Source organism: Nilaparvata lugens, chromosome 1, assembly GCF_014356525.2.
Source record: "Nilaparvata lugens isolate BPH chromosome 1, ASM1435652v1, whole genome shotgun sequence".
Lineage (NCBI taxonomy): Eukaryota > Metazoa > Arthropoda > Insecta > Hemiptera > Delphacidae > Nilaparvata > Nilaparvata lugens.
The window spans coordinates 60671379-60691236 of record NC_052504.1 but is presented as its reverse complement, the minus strand read 5'-3'; the positions used below and the strand labels follow the sequence as shown (position 1 = coordinate 60691236).

Genomic DNA, 19858 nt, shown 5'->3' with positions numbered 1-19858 from the left:
CACAATTATTTACGATAAATTCTCAGTTAAAAGTTGTCCGCATATCGATTACTCTGATATTTACTATCAAGTTTTATAGATCTCGAATTGAAGATTCGATTTTAATCGAGAAAAAATGTAATATTACACTAGTTTGAAAAAATCATATGGCTTTTGTCAACATTACTGTATTAATTCATCAATGCTTATGATCTATTTTGAATCCTTTAGAACTATTGTAACGTAAAGTAAAAATATCCTGAGAATATTATTTGTTAGTGAGCACCTAGGGCCAATAAGGAAGCTATATTCCAATCACTGCAATCCATAGGGTATAGTCTAAAGTAGTTCTCCACAAATCGTTATCAGTGAGAAGTCAGTGGTATTTGGATTTTATTAGTGTATACATAAAAACATTGGTATTATCAGTTTTGCTCAAATATTTATTTTCAACTAGAGCCATATTGATAATAATCATTCGTAAAAAATGATGAGAAAATGCATGAATTGAAAAGACATAATTTGAATTATGGTCAATCCAAGATGGCTAGCGCGGGAAAAAAGTCAACTATAGAGTGGCTGAGGACTTTACCTCAATACAGAGAAAATCCAAATAGACCATTGATAACCAGCTTGACCAACCCAACGGATTAGCTATTTTCATGTATTTTCAGATTATGAAAATAAATTATTCGATTTTAATTCTATTATTCTTGATAAAATCTATTTAATAGTATTTTTATAATATTTAGAGTTGGAATGTCTATCTTCTACGTATTTTTATTGCAACCACATATCCTACCCAATATTAAGTAAATGCAACGATGACATCGTTCATACTAGAACCAATAACTATAAAGCAATGATTTACTCACTTGAATAAATAAATTAACTCTTATTTCGTTATAATTTAAAAAAAACACCAGAACTGGTGTTAAATACTTTAGCTATTTATAAGGTTTCCAACCATGACTTGCACTGCACACGCTAACCGCCAATTATGAACTTCACTTCGAATAAGATTGTTTTAGTATTTCACATTAAAATTAATTATATATTTCACATGCAAATAATGCTTGAGTTTTGATTGTTGAATACGCTCTATCTTGTCTTATAGCACATTTTTTATCGATACTTAGTGTGGTGGGTACCTTAATATTCAAATAAAATATCATATCTATAGCCTACTGTGTTGATATTTCTTAAAAATAACTTTGAAAACAAGAAAATGTAAGAACAATGATTCAATCTTTTTAATTTCTGTAATAATTATTAACGTTCATGACGATATAGTCATCAAAATAGTGTTTCTATCTACAAAATACTGCATCAGCATAATATTATAAATCCTGCCTGAAGCAAACTAAACTAACTTACATAAATTTTATGGACTTGGTGTTATTACCTATACTGTAGGCTTAGGCTATATTGGCAATGATCATTCACACGCCTTTTTTTAACACAATCAGAGATTTTTATGAAATTTCTATAAAATGCTACTGTATGAATAGTGTTAGGTTTGCCACATATTTTGTGACCACGCAATAATATTCTCAGTATTTTTTTGAAACACGCTTGATTAAATTGAAATAATGGAGTAAAATAAATTGAAATTTTCTTTGAACGCTGCTTAGTGTTCATGGGACTGGTTAAATACCAATAATTTCTTCAGATTTTTATTTGAATCCTTGTATGATTCAAATAATTCTTGATTATTGTATGATTTATACAAATCACAATTTTATGCGTATTCATTTGTTTCTATTTTAATCAATTACCATATTTTTGTTTTTCTTTATTGAATATCCATTATTTTTCACTCGTTGAATATATCACAAATGTAAACTTTAAAGTATAAATACCGTATTTTTAAAACTCATTGATATAGCTGAGTTTAATTCCCCCACCACAATAACCCTCAAATTTTGAGAGTCTACTGTTTGAACATAATTTAGTTTGATGATGCAGCACACAACGAAACGGTCGTCATGAGTTTTAAAAAGATTTCTTCTCTAAAGTTTACATAAAGTTTACATAAAGCCTTATCTACTCCAAGTGCGCAATGCAAAATGTTTTGTGAAAACGACATTATAAACAATCAAGTACAGTAGTAGGCTACCTACGAAGGCTAGTCAATATGCAAGGTTTATTGTGATAGACTCTTCATATCTTTGTCAATAAGAGTAATGGGGTTTTTGAAACTCATTATTATTCTAGATTAGTTTTTATTTAAATCATCATTTTATTTAAATTATTGAAATCATGAAATTCTATACCTACAAAGAGTTATTGTAAAATTCTATAATAAAAGTTATTGAATGTCAAAATTTGAGGTTCGATTTTTATTTATATAGATTATGGGTAACTGTAAACAAAACAGCTCAGTTATTGAATAACTAAAATTTATTGCAAATGCTCTCTATAACAACATCAATAAACTTAATTTATATTCATTTAGAAATGAAACTCACCTTATCAATGATTACATTAGTAAGTATATCTTGTTTATTCAAAACCAAATATAGAAGTTCATTTCATAAAATGAAATTATAGTAAGTTACCCTTTCTATAAAAAATAAAAAATAGAAAATAATAGATTAAAAACACAAACTACAACTACTAGTTTCAATGTTTCACATAATCTTCATAAAGACATTATTATATCGTTTACATAAAATCTGTACTAATAATAACATTTTGTTTTAGTGGGTTAATATTATCAATTATTTTAGATCTTTCGTGTTCATTAATGTATAAATTTGCGAAATATCCTGAAAGTGGTATCCCATTGCCAAACCTACAATAGAAATGCAAGATAGAAAAATCTATTTTTTCGATTTTATAAATAAAAATACCTAGCCCTGAATAGCCCTTCTATTCTTAGCTTTTGTATGATTTTAGTGTTAATGTTCCATGTTTATCTGTGCTCTATGCTGATGACACTACCATATTATACTTGATTCTAATTTTGACTTCTCGGTTGAACGATGCAGGGAGTGGTATGCTGCTAATTGTTTGACTCTCAATGAGAGTAAAACAGAAAATATTCTATTCTCGCTTAGAATAATTTAAGCAGGGAGCACCAGGAGTACTTGAAGCCGATTAAACTGCTGGGTATAGTCCTAGACAGTAAATTAAGTTGGAGTAGCCACATAGAGCATCTGTGTAAGAAACTGTCCAGAGTTATGTACCTACTAAGAAAACTAAAAAGTGTCAGTAGGGAGGTACTTATTCTGACTTACTATAGTTTGTTTCATTCCCATCTCAATTATGGGCTCCGTCTTTGGGGTAACTCAAGTGATATGAAGAAGGCATTTATTTGGCAAAAAAGCAATTCGCTGTATTGTTGGTCTAAGGAGTATTGAAAGCTGTAAAAATAGTTTTATCGAGCTTGGAATCATGACTCTCTCTTCAATGTACATTTATTGTAGCCTGGTCCATGTTAAAAAAACCTAACTCTATTAACAAGACATAGCCATCAGCATGAACATAGAACTAGAAATAGGAATAACCTAATTACCCCATACATCAGACTGCAAAAAACATTCAAAAGCTATAATATTATCAACAATTCGTTTATTCAAAAGTAATTATCAAAAGAAATCGTATATAGTAAAATGGATGTTTGTATTGCATCAAGTAGTTACTGTAGATTATTACACAAAAATGGCGGAGTTGCAATATTTGTCAGTAAGAATCTTTACTCTCAAAGTCAAGAATTGAGTCTGAATTTTCTATGTATTGAACGTGAGTTTGAGGCCACCTGTACTATTATTGGAGCCACGAAACTCATTATCGTATCATTGTACAGATCTCCTTGTGGAGACCCAAAAGTATTTTTTAGCCAAATTGGAGGAATTGCTTCTATTTTTGTCTAGACGATGCTATAATGACCATACTATTGTTCTTGGTGGAGATCTTAATTCTGCCTTTGATGTCAATCAGGAAACCTGTCATTTCAATAATTTGAAAAATCTATTGAGACAATTTAATCATTCATTCATTCAATTTAATCATTTAATGTTCGGTTTTTTTTTTTTTGAAGTTTTCATGTAAGAGAGTGAGCAGAATCTTAATCTTACTAAGTTCAGGTGTTTCCAGTCTTCCTTAAATTTGAAATTCTTTCTATTATTAACTTGGGAAACTTTTTTTCTACAGGTCTTTCTAGGGATAGTTAGATTGAAATAATATAAAACTGTATTGAGGAAGGATTCGAATATATCACTTGCATCTGACTTTTCCATGACAGCACTCCAATTCACCAAATTCAGAGACCGCTTAAATTGTAGTAATTTATCTTATAACAGGTCTTGAAGTAATAGTGACAAAATCGTTAGAACTAGACTCAACAGAACCACAGGGCACACATATCGTGACACAATCATGATCAGAGTAGGAAAATCCTATAACACTTGAATTTGTCATATATCAGGTTGAACGTTTGAAAAAATATTATCGAGACAGGCTTGGCCTCTAGTGGGCAGAGTATTGAAATGCATATTTTAGGCGTAAGTTGATTTTTCTTGTTAAATCTCGATGGCAATAAAATATAATTTGCCCCACCCGAAATCAAATCCTGGCTACGTGCCAGACTGATCAAAGCTAGTATAAAATAATTATCCAATGAAGTACATAATACCTTTTAATTTTTTTTCAAAACATATGAAAAATTGTGAAAGTAACAATAAATTGTTAATTTACATAAACACATTATTATTCATGACAGAACACATGTTTCGTAATGTACAAAATTATACAATGAGAGTGGTTATACTATGGTAATGGTAAAACGTTGTGTATGGTGTCAAACTATATGATTACACTGTCATGTTCACTGTCTTTGCAGAATGAGAAACAACACACACGATGAACTGTCTTTGCGGCCTTTGTGATATATTTTGGTGCCTGAAATTAAAAAAACATTATTTTCAAAATCTGCAATTGATTGGAGTGAAAGGAATACCACTTAATAACAAAAGTAATGAGTTATACAGAAATGTTATCACACAATAGTCCAGTCACTATATACATTGGTGCTTGCAATTAATATTGTAGTTCTGATTTTTTAATATACCGTATCATTTGGATACATGAGAGAAGTCCAAAGCCAATTACTTCATGCAAAATTTTCTTCTGCTAGATACAGAACGGCCCAAGAACCTCGTATTTTCGGTTCATTTTCCAGTTTTAAGCTATTTCTGCCAAATCCAGTAATCAGACAGAAAAATTGGCCCTCGCCTTTTTACAGATAAAATGAGATTATTCGGAACTCTCTATCTCCAATGAGTACTGAGTTATGATTTTTCAAAAATGTATAAGATTCAAAGAAAAAATCAATTCTGATGAATTTTAGTTTTTGATCAACAATATCTTCCGATTGTTACCATTTACATGTATAATTCAAAATCCATCTAGGAGCATTTTTGTGCTTTACAATCTAAGATCAGGTAGAGCGCTTCATCTCATATAGATTTCCAGGTACACCTGACAACAATACTCCTTGTATTGCGAAAAACATCTAATTTTCAGCTTAATCCATCATCACCAACAACATTGTCCTGCACAATGACAGAAGTTCATGAGATTATGTTCTATGAGAATCATCCGTTAGATGCACTTCATTTCATCATTTCCTGGTGAAGAGGCGCGCATAAGGACACCTCAAGGATCAAAATTTCAAACTCTTATAACTTTTGACACAATGCTCAGATTTCATATTACTACACTTCATTCTTCTCGACTCGTCAAGGCGGTCCAAAATCATGCATCATAAGTCAAATTCGGTTGAGAAAAGAAAAAAATTCTGTTGAGTGTACCTAGCCATATTCCAATACACAAAAAAGGCCAATTTCTATATTTTATTTCTATCTTTTATTGCAAAAAAGAGCAGATAGAACAATTTGAATGAACCACCTCTCACTCATTGCAAGCTTTTATTCATAAGACTGGGAATTATGAATTTACCATGTATTTTCATATACACATGCTTGTTGTTTGTGAAGTCTAATTTAAATGTATTTTACAGTCATAATAATGTCCACTCTCATTACACACTGAATTGATTAAATATCTTAAATGAATTTTACTATTATAGATCTAGTCATACTAGTTTTAAGGCCTGAGCAAGCATATTTTATAACCACCTACCGTTAGGGAATTACCTGAGAAGGAATACAAGAGAAAAATTAAAAAGTTCCTATTGGAGAAATGTTTTTATAGTCTTGAACAATATTTTAGCATTAGGTTGAACAGCATAGAATGATGTGTTAATTTGTTATGTTAAGTGTTAAGTTGAAATTTTTATGTAAATTTACAGTGCCTTTACAATATTTTATATAATGTGTATTGGGAATAAATAGGCCTAAAATTTGAATTTGAGCGCGACCAGCGCGCGACGCGATTTTTGTAACTCATGCAATGGATAGGAGACGCGCAGCGTCACGTCGTGTTGCCAATTTGCGCTGATCTACTCCTTTACAAGAGTTACAAAAACTCGCGTCGCGCCACAAGCGCTAGTCGCGGCTCAATAGGGGGCTGGGCTTACAGACTGGACAGGTAGACCGGTACCTGTCCGGTCTACCGGGTAGTGAGTGACCGGAATTAGATATTAGCGAGCGTCCATTGATTTTGATACTTTTAAAACCAATGTTACCAAAATCACCTGTTCAAGTAAACATGTGGATGTTTAACATGATGACTACCAAAGGGTTTTAGATGTAATAATTAGAACAGCTAATTTGTTAAATACACACATGTGACATAAAAAACAAAATAAAAACTTCCTCCATGAGAATAGCATGTACACATTGAAGGACAGTAGGGCTTATCCTTTAAGCCGTGTCCACACTGAACAAATGTTTTACAAACATGTTTGTTGAAAAATTTGGGCAAATTTTATTATTTTATTTGACAAACAATGTTTGTTGGTGGCCAGTGTGGACGCGTCACCAAACAAAATATTTGTAAGTGAGGAGAACAGGTTTCATGTTTTACATATGTCAACACTGAAAATGTTTGGAAAAACAGTAGGCTAACTTTTTTGTTCGACAAACAATGATTGTCCAAACTTTTTAAAATGTTTGTCCCTGAGCTCCTCAACAAACATGTTTGCCGAAATGTTCAGTGTAGACACGGCTTAAGGATTTTCTCAACAAAAATAGGTCAATGACAGTCATCGGTTATATAAACCATCTTTCGGAAAATTGTCACATACCATTTAGGCGTAACGAACACCCAGACAAACGTGCAGACGCCATCTCATTTTCATAGTGGTATAGATTAAATTATTGAAATTGAAAGCTTGAAACTAATACCTTTTACACAATATTGTCGATACATGACTTTCGTCGAGGTTGCTTTGCCATTCCAGAAGTCTATTCTTTCTTCATCACTTCCGGCAATTTTGAAACTGTTCTCACTCCTTGGCAGAATGATGCACATGTTAATTAGAGCACTATCGGTCTGTGACCTGAAAAGATAATTTACATTGAATTTATCAAAGTAAAATAGCTCATACAGAATGCAAGTCTGAAGCACTTGCTGGTATCATCAAGACATGTAAAAAGCCTTAAAGGAGTCTGAAGCTAGGATGATAGACGGTTCATAAGATGTAGTCGGTTTGCTGCTCTGAATAGTTGTAGGATTAGGGTATGAATAGGGTAGGATTGACCTGACTTTCAAGAGATGAATCTCGTTTTACAGTATATGGTGAGTAACCCACTTTTTATTTGTAGAGGTGAATAGTGAAGTTTTTTGTTTTCATGAATTGTTTCAATCTGATACCAAAAACTGAAATTAATAAACACAATATAAAAACATGGAGTACACTTTTTAATTAAAACATTTCAACAACTAGTTTCGGCCTACATTGGTCATTTTCAAGTTTAAATGCAATAATAAACAAGTTGATATTATATAATATATGTTCATATGCTTATTTTCGTATGATTTATGACTTATTCATTATTTTTTGGTTGAAATGATTTAATTTTAATTTGTTTCATTTTTCAGTTTAAAAAACCACTATTTTTGGACTCAGGGGACTTTGAAAAGTATAGAAATGTGGAAATTGAGGTACCTTAATTTTTTTGAAAGCAATACTTTCCTTACCTATGGTAATAGGGCAAGGAAATTCGCATCACCTACTGTCCCATGTGTATTCAGTAATTCAGTAGTCTCCATCCATGACCAGCACTTGCTGGATAGATTGCGTCATAAAAAATAAAACTTAAAACTTGATAACTAAACTGAGATCAAGATGGGAGGTCAGTCATAAATCTCAGAAAACATTGGATTGACTCTTCATCCAGGAAGTAGAGACTCACAAGCTTCTCACGAAGTACCTTCTTGAAGATTTTTTCTCCTGTTCACGGAAATACACCGGCATCCTGTTGTAAATCTCAAATGCACGGACAGGGAAGCTATTATGAGATCGAGTCAGTCTGGCCTGAGACAAATTGATGTCATTCCTCCTCCTTGTGTTGTGTGTTGTGACTATGTGCATGTCCTCTCTGCTGAACAGATGTACTGTCCTCAACAGTACATCTGTTGATCTTCTCAACAGTAACAGGGAACTAAAGAGATACTGGCTATAGACCGTCATAATCCTCAGCCTCCTAAAGATTAGCGCACAATGCTCCAGCCGATGAGGTGATGATCCGGAGAACCTTCTTTTGCAGAAGCAAGATCCTTCTACAGCCTACTGCATGACCCCATGCACTATGCCATAATTGATATAGCTGTGGAAGAGGCCATGGTATGTCGTAACCAGGTACTCCAAAGAAACATTTTCTTATCTATCAATTAAAAGAATTATACATAGCTGTTAGTAGTTGTACAATGAACGTTTTTTGAGTCTATAGCTGATAAATGTCTTCTTAGTTGTTAGTGTGGTTTATAATATTGACTCCACGAAATGGAAGTCGTGGAACTAATCTAAATTAATGGCCTATTGGCCCGTGTGTACCCAGGCTAACAAACAATTAGTAGGAACATCTACAGAACCCAACCAATGAAGAACGGTCCTGTCTCAAAAATTTGTTTTGGAAACACCAACAATATGAATGTTCCGGGCGGCCTCCGATAGGAGATCAGGCAGTATTGTAATGTTAGAATGCAAAACTTTAAAAAAAGAAAATTCGTGTGGCTTTTGTCGGTGGGGAGTCTCTTGCGGAAGGTCTCACCGCCTGAATAAATTTAAGCCATCAATGGGCCTTACGACTGTCATACTTCAGCCGGGACCGACAGTTTAGCGTGCCCATCTGATAACACGATAATGCGAAACTCTATTATTATTGGTATTGAAAACAATTTGTAATTTTTATACAGCATCGACAAGATTTTTATACATCAACATGATTTGATAGGTTGATAATTACAAGAAAGCTTACCAGATACTTGATACTGTGATCACCAACCATAAACTAGCAAGATAAACCCAAGAGCAAGTTTCAACCATAGCTCAATCAGCCTGTTATTCTCTGAAAAAAGAAAAAATAACTGTTTCTAGACCTGCTAAGAGTTTATATGACAATACAGTAGGCTACCTGTATCATGCGTATTTCAATGATTCTTTTAAAAAATCCGTTTTTAAAACCTATTTTTTGGATTTGGTTTTGAGGTGTCGTTCAATCCTGAGTGAGGCAGGAGTCAGGTGTTATAACGTGAAGCTTTATATGCAACCTAAAGCATGCTATATAATGCAAAACCTATAACGAGAAAAAAAGAAAAGATTGATTATTTATTGATTGATACACTAAGTACATTATCAAAATGATAGAAGAAAATATAAGTCAACCTTGTGCTATTCCTCTCCCAGATTAGGTAAGGTTAGACACATAGTCCAAAATAGATTAAGTCTTGTAGTTGTTCACTACAAGATAATAGGTAACTTAGATGATAGGTAGCCTAACGTGTATTATTCAATATTCTGACCAACTTTATACTCCTCCATCAACTCCTAAAATGCAATAAGCTACTTGTCCTTTGAAAAAATAGAAGATGCACATAGATTACATTTTGATCTTGTTTAACCCTTGGATTGGCAAACACAAATCCATCATCCAAAATCAATGAAATTAGGATTGGATGTAACATTTAGGCTAATAAACACATTAGCAGTCTCAGTTTTTCATTATTTTCTCAGAATCAGCTGTTTTCCAGTGTATACAAATAGATACATTGCCAATACTGCAAGGAACATGTCTCGGCTAAGTATGTATCCAAATAGAAACATTGCCAATACTGCTAGAAACAAGTCTTGGCTAAGTATGTATTCAATTGAATACAATTTATATTCTTCAAGTGTACTAAAAGGTAAAAATAAGTGTAAATCAATTGCCAATGGTTATAAAAACCAATAATAATATTTAATACATTATTCAAGTTATATCTTTTACAAAAAGTAAAATTGTAGAAATATAAAATTGCACAGTGAGAATAAAAAACTACAATATTTGTAAAAAAATAAAAATGTGAGAAAAGTGTTCATATTCTGAATAATGAAATATTTAAAATCATTAAAACATATATAATGGAAGTTCCATAAATGTTTTTGTTATTCAAGCAATCATTTTTTATTGTGGAAAATGTGAAAACAGTTCTTCTTTGACGTGAGGCAGAGGCGCATATTGCACTTGTTGCAAGCTGTTCTTGTTTGTCCACCTACACAGAGCCGGCATCTTCCCTTCTTTACCCGCTCAGGAAAATGATGTAGACCATCATTTCGGACTTCTGGTTCTGGGCGATGTACAGATGTTGTCTCGATAAAAGTTTTAGGAGCTGGAGGTGAAGTCGTCATTCTAGAAGGCTTGTCCTTTGTTGCCAGTCCTTCGGCTACTCTTGCCCTGAACTCCTTCAATTGGATGCATGATTTTCCTAGCAATGTGGAGTCTCTCCTCATCAGCAACCAGCATTGTTCACACATAGATCTAATAAATGAGAGAAAAGAGATAAGTACCAACGTTTGGATTTGATGCCTGACCTATACAGTGAGATAAGCATGTCAGACAAGTCAACCCTACCCATATGCTTGTTGTACTCTTTCACAATTTTTGGGCAAGAGACATCGACTTTTCTTCCTTCTGCTTTTGAAAAACGTTTTACAGTTTTTGAAAAACGTTTTACAGTAGTAAGAGGTTGTTTCCCAACAAAATTGCTTGCCAGTAGAACGTCTTTATTATCAGTCCATTTTACAATAACAATTTCTTCTCATTGTCAGCCTCTTCAATAGAAGATCCTCGTTCTGCTTTCTTCTCTTTCATGCCAATCTCACATCCACGAAGTCGATTATTCCTAATTGTGCCAAGTGCTAAGATTCCATATGTTTCTCTCAGGTAGTACAATAGTTCCAAAGAAGTAAAGAAATTATCAAAATAGATTGCAGTCAAGCAAGGCTCAGGGATGGTCTTGCATAATTTGAGTACAACTTTCCCTCCAAGTCCAAAGTTTTCCTTTATTGCTGGCAATGAAATTTCTTCTCCATAAACAATGAAGTCATAGATGATTCCAGAAACACCTGATCGAACAAATATTTTAAACCCCCATTTATGGGGCTTTGATTTGATGTATTGTTTTCGTGTATTGTATCCAGCACGTGTTCCTTTGAAAGGTGCCATCATTTCATCTATCGACTGGTGCTTTTCATTTGCAATACTGTGACAATTCCGCCTAATTATGTCAAGAATTATTGGTTTTATCTTGAAGTACCTTTCATTCGAAGTCTCAGTAGGGTCTACAAATCTTATATACTTTCTTAGTTTCTGATAACGTTTTAGAGGCATTATTCCTGCAATTTTGGAAACACGGAATGCCCTGCTCCAATCCACATAAGCTGGCAATTTAATGACTCCCATAAACAAGTTAATTGCTAAAAAATCCTTGATCTCTGCTTTTGACGTATTTATTGAAACTCCAGTCTCGTGAACAGACCGCTGATTTGTTCTCAAAACAATAACTTCAAATATGTCTTCAGAGAACATTTTACAAAAATATTCTGTCTCTGAGAGAATATTTTGTGGCACATCAAATCTATCTACTAAAATATTATCAACATTCCCCGTGAATGGATCCTTGGTAAAGTTAAAAGTATTCTTGCAAGGCTGTTTTGGTGGTACCTTTCTTTTTTTTGTCCCTTTCTTAGCTGATGTTTTTGCTTTTTTGCCATTTATCCTTTTTTGTTTGAGAGATGAAGAGGTGGATGTAGAAGCACTTGTGATGGATCTATTGTCACCTATATTGAAACTGGATGAAGCTGACATTTTATCATGTGGCCCAATTATTTTGTTGAACTCCATTCCAAAGTTACTGTTACGGTTGGAATTAGATGAAGCTTGCACGTTGTCAGGAACTATTTCGAAGGGTTCCTCTTCCAAAATATCATGAATATTGAGTTTGGATAATAAATCATTACCTTGTTGATCCTCTTCTTCCAACTGAGCCAATAAATCTTGTAGAGATGAAGTCAATGATGGTGGAACTGAACTGTTGTCAGAATCTTGGTCCTGGAATTGATTTTGCAATTCTCCAATATCCTCCACATCACTCTCTTCGGAAATAGCTGGATCAGGAATGAACACATTGGTGAGCTGAGCCAGTTCGACAATTTTATGCGTGCGACCTCTGTACTGTGGTTCCCTCTGAAATGAGAACAGATTCATGTAAAAATTATAATAATGAACATAAAAGTCTAGAAAAGAAAAGAGATAATTAACAGTAATGTGAATGAAAATGATGAATATCAATATATGATTGTATTAAAATTTTCATAACAATGTGAGGACTTTGCAATGTATCCAAATGGATACAGCTTCAACAAGCAGAATTAGTTAATTGGCTTGGCGATGTATTTGGATACACTCAATTTGCACTTCTTATTGTGAGGTTATTTTTACTGATATATCAGTAATCTATGCTGAAAATAATTGTTCAAAACATTATTTATCAATTTAGAATGCTACATAGTTGACAAAGTGAGAAATATACTAAATATACGAAATTTACTCACCTTATGTACACCTGGTTTGGGTGGACAGTCCTCCATTTTGATATTGTAGTCGGAATAGTTCTCTTAGTGACCGCTAGATGGTTCTAGCAATCAGACAATGTATCTCATAAAAGTGGTTCAAACTGGATCTTTTGATCTTTGAATTTTTGAAATCAATGTATCCAAAAGGATACATGCCAAACGAAGGGTTATGGCTATTAAATATGTTCGTATTAATTTTGTTTTCCTTTAGATTGACTAATAACTACTGTATTCCTAACTCTACCGTTCTTTCTTTAGGCTGAAAATACAGCAGATTCTAATAATCCTAATTATTGTTTTTACATGTTTTATCAATAACATTTTTCAGTTGGTAGGTAGCCTATTCAATATTCAAGATTACAGTATCTAAGTTTCCTAATCAGGTCCCGATTTCTTGTAGCCTACCTGAGTATGGACAGGCAAAAATTATAAGTGACAAGCATTTACGTTATTACTTATCCAGTGTAAGTTAATCGCCACGGTCCATGGATCGGGGAATCGTATGGTTTTATTAAAACTAAAAGTGACTGTTCTGTATAATTAGCAATACTTGTTTCGAAGTTACATTTTAAATGTTAAAATCTAAAAATTATTTCAAATAGGGCCTAGGCAATATTATCTTACCTGGTACAGTGATGAATAGCCTAATCATACTATTAACCGTTTCAACTTTCTGTTTTAAACGAATTCATCAATGTTATGTCTCATTTCTAAGAATAAACCTACCAAGTAATGAATAATTTTGTATCTACTGTACTTTGTTACATCTTAAACATGTTGACTGTTCAGTTTGTTGATAAAATATAACCTAATATCCTTACATTACAATTCCGCTAAACATAACCTAAAAAATGATCAGTAGAAGTTTTAAACCGTTATGTTGGTAGTGAGGTCACGTGGGGTTGCCTTTGGTCTATTTGCGTTTTCTCTGTCGTTAAGATCGTTCGTGGCTGAGTGACTGCTATTCCTGCTACGAATTGAACATTGGCAGCCATGACAGAGAGAGGCAAAAGCGGCGGAAAACTTGAATGGCCCTATTGATATAATGGAAACTTGCATAAAAGACAAGGTGCAAATCAGTTATTATTTTATAAATACTACATTGAATTTTCATTGAACATTCTAAATATATGTATTACAGTTGTTATACATCCATAAAATTAATTGTTTGAATTGCTTTACTTGAAGCCTTGGTGAAATTAATGTATAGTGAGGTCCACATTATAATGACAGTATTTGATCAACTTTGGTGTTGCTATCCTTGTCTATTATTCGACAAAGCAAGTAGTACTATCTTTTTCTTGCTCTACAACGATGCCAATCTGTTTTTGACAATGTAGAAAGATAATAATTATCTTACAGTGTAAGTAAATACTGCCATTAAGTAATAATTAAGTTACAGTGTTAATACTGCTTAGCCGTACAAGTGCTCTTCTAAGTTGAAATGCCATACCGTGACTGCAAAATTATGATTTTAGAAATTGGATTATTTTTTATGCTATTTTGCGTGTGGAATTCAAAAAAACAAGTTTATGAAGATGTTTCTATGATACCAGCTTATGGTACTTATCTACATTACTGTATCTCTAAGTTCAAAACAAGAAGGCAAAGTATGATAGTCAAAAAATCTGGTGTGGTGCACTCACAAAACTTTCCTTGCCATTATGAAAATTGATCAACTGACGCTAGTGTTCCCGCGCATCTCAAGTTCACTTTTCTAAGATCTGAGCCAGCTGGTGACAGGAAAATAACACTGGAGACACACGAAGTCTGCTATCTCTTCATAGTGAATGATTTAATAGAATCAACTGTTGCCAACAGTTTGCAATTGAAAAATCTTATTTTCTCTAATTCCGAGCTTATTTTCAATTTTAGGTGAAAATGTTATGAACATCAATTGTAGAGATTTCATGCTCAATTTTTTCCAATTGAATTTTTTTGTTTAAATTGTATCTGAAGCCTGATAATATGGAAATCTAAAATCAAACTTTGCATAGATGGTGCAGTGCTCCTGATTTTTTACAGATATGGGACTTGTGGCAGTTGCCGATATAGCTTATCAATGACTATTTTAGGTATGAATTTGATCAAAATCGTTGTAGCCATTTTTGAGAAAATCGCGAAAAACCCTGTTTTTGACAACATTTTCGCCATTTCACCCGCCATCTAGAATATTGCATTTGATCGAAATTGTTCGTGTCGGATCCTTATAGTGTAAGGACCTTAAGTTCCAAATTTCAAGTCATTCCATTAATTGGGAGATGAGATATCGTGTACACAGACGCACATACACTCATACACACACACACACACACACACACACACACACACACACACACACACACACACATACAGACCAATACCCAAAAACCACTTTTTTGGACTCAGGGGACCTTGAAACGTATAGAAATTTAGAAATTGGGGTACCTTAATTTTTTTCGGAAAGCAATACTTTCCTTACCTATGGTAATAGAGCAAGGAAAGTAATAAAAATCAAATCGAGCCTCAAATTTTGACATTCAAGAACTTTTTTATGTGTGCACCGAATTTGATGATTTTTGATTAGTTGTGTTTGTTATGTTCAGGAGCAGGTTTATAGCCTTTATGATCAGACTTCAGGACTCTTTCCTACGGTCCTTCAAAGTTTACATTTAATCATTATTTTATCAAGATTTGTGAGCTGACCACACACAGAAATATAAATCAGCTGTTATAATCATTGCATCATCCATAGCCGTCGATAGATATCTCTTTTCTATTTTTTTCTTTATACTGATTCACAAAATTGTAATCTCTATATTTATATAGAAAAAACACTTTTTTGGACTCAGGGGACCTTGAAACGTATAGAATTGGGGTACCTTAATTTTTTTTGTCATATGCAGATCATAATGAAATAAGTTGTAGGAAATCATATTATTTTCATCTTTTTTCATGTTACCGTCTAATACTATTACTATCTAATACCGGCCTAACATGATCATATAATATCAGCTGATGTCTATAGTTCATTCCAGTCAAGTTTGCAATATCATCATCATCATCATCATAAATATAATAATTAGTCATAGAAATCAATCCTGTAGTGGCAGACTGGCAATAGATGCTCTTCTGCCTCTCTCTGTCATGGCTGCTCTTAGTTCGCCGTGTAACACATTGAGAGCGCTGTATAAACAATTTTTCTTTTAAAAAGAAACATTTTAAATAGCCTATTGTTTCGTCTCCACGATCCTCCTTGGTTTTCAGTTAATCTACACATTATAGGTTAGACTTACTCGTACCGGTATGAATAATATTGAAAGGTTATTTCAGAATTATTTTCGGCAAAATTCTAGCCGGCATGCTCCCCCTGTTATCTCAGTTATTATTGAAGATATCGACTCAAATTTTTTTTTAAATAAAAGAGGAGGAAAAAATAAAGCGCGCTAGCCTATTTTTATACAATTTAGTTAGATTTTAATATTAGAAATAGCTGTTTCAAAACTAACCTTATTTTGAAGAATGGACGATTCTAAATATATTATTATCTCAACTATTTTTGAAGGTATCAACTCAATTTTTTTTTTGATGAAGAAGAAGGAAAAATAGGTGTTGCTTCTATGAATTTTATTTTGAAAGACTTTTTAAAACATTAAAAAAAAACAGTTTGAATTTCTGAAGTGAGACTCAACAATGAAGAATGATGTTATGTAAACAATGAAGAATGAACTGTGATTAATGAAGCCAATAGCACAGCTGATTCATATGTTATGGCCAAATTAAAGATTTCAAAATAAGCGATTGCTCGAATGAATGTTCGCATCAATTCAACTTCTTCGAAAGTGATTGAAGAGGTAACTACAGGCAAGCATGCAGTGGCGGCTCGTCCTATGTGTTCAATGGTTCATTGAACCCCCAGAATTGAATCAACTTCCTACACAATGATGAATTTGCAACTCAAATAATTATATTTCTATTTTATACTCATTAAATTACATCACAACATTTTTCATCTACGTAAACTTAATGTCGATGTTTTGCGGCCGGTGCCTGAGAGCCCGGAGTGGCTTGCTTGAAACAGCACCGAATGGAATGACGATGGAATGGTGGAGATGGAAAGCAGTGTTCATTTCCCGATGTGAACCCAGAAACAGGGCTGGGTATGGTAGTGGAACGGAGGAGGGGAATCGGTTTGCTAGCACGGATTTGGTTCACAATCCTGTGTGAACCAAGTTTGCACGAGTTCATCCGAGAGTAGCCGAACCTAGCCGAGGCAAGTGAAGCATTCGGTAAACCTCGGAATGAATCGTGAGTATTCGTGATACGGATACAGTGCCATCTTGAACTTGCTTATAACCAATAATTTAAATTTGGTGGCAGTAAACAGTAAAAAAGCGGTAAACAAGAAGTAGCCTAAGCGTGACAGTTTTGAGGTTATACGGTATGGTTACGGGTATACACTGTTTATAGTTGTGATAGATCTCACTGCATTTTTCGTTATATAAATTTGTTTTGCGTGTAGAAGAATATAGTAATTTCTAGTGGGTTTTTTGTATTCGTAGTATTTCTAGTGTGTTCATTTTTTTTCTTTTAGTGAGAGTGTGAATATAATTTATTGTGTTACCGTAACAGCATTTTGATGAAGAAATATGAATAAGGTTCAGTATTTGTTAAATACAAACAATATTAATATTGAGGGTAGGTGTAAAATAAAACATAATGGTGACCAACTCTCGAAGTAAAAATCAAACAAGAAAAATATGAACAGGACAAAAAATTTACATTGTAGAAAATAAGCTCAACCTTTGGGGTGTAATTATTATCAATCACGTTTACACTTGATTATGCGCAATACTCTATATCCTATTGACCTTTCTCTCCAATAGATCATGAGGTTGAACCCCCAAGCTAGAAGATCACGAGCCGCTACTGCAAGCATGGACATTGGAATACAATATAATTGATTAATCGATGAATTAAATAGAAATTAGATATTATTCTGGGGAGTTTTTCATTAATTAACATTAACTTTCTAAAGCTGACCCTGAAACAGAACAGAAATTGGTAATTTTTGGTTTATGTGACTAACAATAATTGTATCTCACAAAAATTGTATCTCAACTATTTTTTAAGATATCAATCAATTTTTTTTAATTGAAGAGGAAGAAAAAATAGGTGTCGGTAATATAATTCTATCCTAAAATACTAATTTAAACATTAAAAAAACAATTAGTTCTGGTCAATTTATGTCAGGTTCAAGTCATTTATATTTATAGTAATTAAGATGATTGAATAGAACAATTGAACATTGAGATAGGATTCAAGAGTTAAGATAAAGAGATTTTTCAATAGTGGAGACTCTTTGAGTATGGAAAGAACTATAATGTTAAGAACTAGGAGTTGAAGAAGTGGTGGACAATGTACAAACCTTTACTCTTAATCACATTTTCTTATGACAATGATACATTTTAATTGAATGAACTTGTTATATATATATTTGAACTACCGCCTAAACAGAGTAGTCAACATAAAATATTGCACAGAAATGAAGAAAACACTGATTCAATTTATTACCAACAACATTTATTTTACATGAATATGATATGAATATTACAAACATTTGCATTATAATCTAAATTATTATCCATTGTACATTTCTACACTACAACATTCAAAAAGATCAGACAGGCATTGAATTTGAAACACAAAGACAGACACATTCATAAGGCGCTGTTCACCTGTTCTAGTATTTTCTATTCTGTATCGTATCGACTTAACAATAATATAAAGTGTTCAATAAAGATCATTGAAATAATTCTACTGAGAGTTCTTATTCTTTCAAAAATACACAACAGAACTCTTGAATCAAGTCAAATAATTACTAACCTGAACAAGTATGACCAAAGCTTACTGAGCCTGGGCCAAGAACAGATCTCTCCTAAACTAAACTTTTTCTAATCTGAGATTTTCCTAAAATTAGCTTCACCTAACTAGAGTTTTTCCCAACCTAAAGCTTTTCCTAACCTAAGCTTTAACTAACCAAAGCTTTTCCTAACATAAGCTTTACCTAACCTTAGCTTCTCCTAACCTTAGCTTCTTCTAACCTAAGCTTTCCCTAACACTTGACTTTTTCCTGACCTAAGCTTATCCTAACCTTTGCTTCTCCTAACCTAAGTTTTTCCCAACTCAAAGCTTTTCCCAACCTAAAGCTTTTCCTAACCTAAGCTTTCACTAACCAAAGCTTTTCCCAACCTAACCTAAGCTTTTCCTAACCTAAGCTTTACCTAACGTTAGCTTCTCCTAACCTAAGCTTCTCCTAACCTGAGGTTTCCCCAATTTTAACTTTTTCCAACCAAAGCTTTCCCCAACCCTAGCTTTTCCTAACCTAAGCTTTACCTAACCTAAGCTTTTCCTAACCTAACCCAACCTACCTAACCTAACCTAAGCTTTTCCTAACCTACCTAACCTAACCTAAGCTTTCCTAACCTAACCTAACCTAACCTAACTTAACCAACCTAACCTAACCTAACCTAAGCTTTTCCCAACCTAACCTAACCTAACCTAACCCAACCTAACCTAACCTAACCTAACCTAAGCTTTTCCTAACCTAACCTAACCTAACCTAACCCAACCTAACTAACCTAAGCTTTTCCTAACCTAACCTAAGCTTTTCCTAACCTAACCTAACCTAACCTAACCCAACCTAACCTAACCTAAGCTTTTCCTAACCTAACCTTACCTAACCTAGCTTTTCCTAACCTAACCTAACCTAACTAACCTAACCTAACCCAACCTAACCTAAGCTTTTCCTAACCTAACCCAACCTAACCTAACCTAAGCTTTTCCTAACCTAACCTAACCTAACCTAAGCTTTTC

General features: G+C 33.4%; 1 protein-coding gene and 1 long non-coding RNA gene across 3 annotated transcripts in view; one reads left to right on the top strand and one right to left on the bottom strand.

Annotated features, from left to right (window-relative positions):
- LOC111047148 (WD repeat-containing protein 18) overlaps positions 1 to 19858 on the top strand; it is a 132490-nt gene that overhangs the window by 16189 nt on the left and 96443 nt on the right. The gene's annotated exons all lie outside the window — the stretch shown is intronic.
- On the bottom strand, positions 9585 to 13748 carry LOC120353784. Its single transcript, XR_005572585.1, has 2 exons — positions 13628 to 13748; positions 9585 to 9686 (listed from the first exon to the last, which is right to left on the bottom strand). It is a non-coding gene; the product is annotated as an uncharacterized LOC120353784 (long non-coding RNA).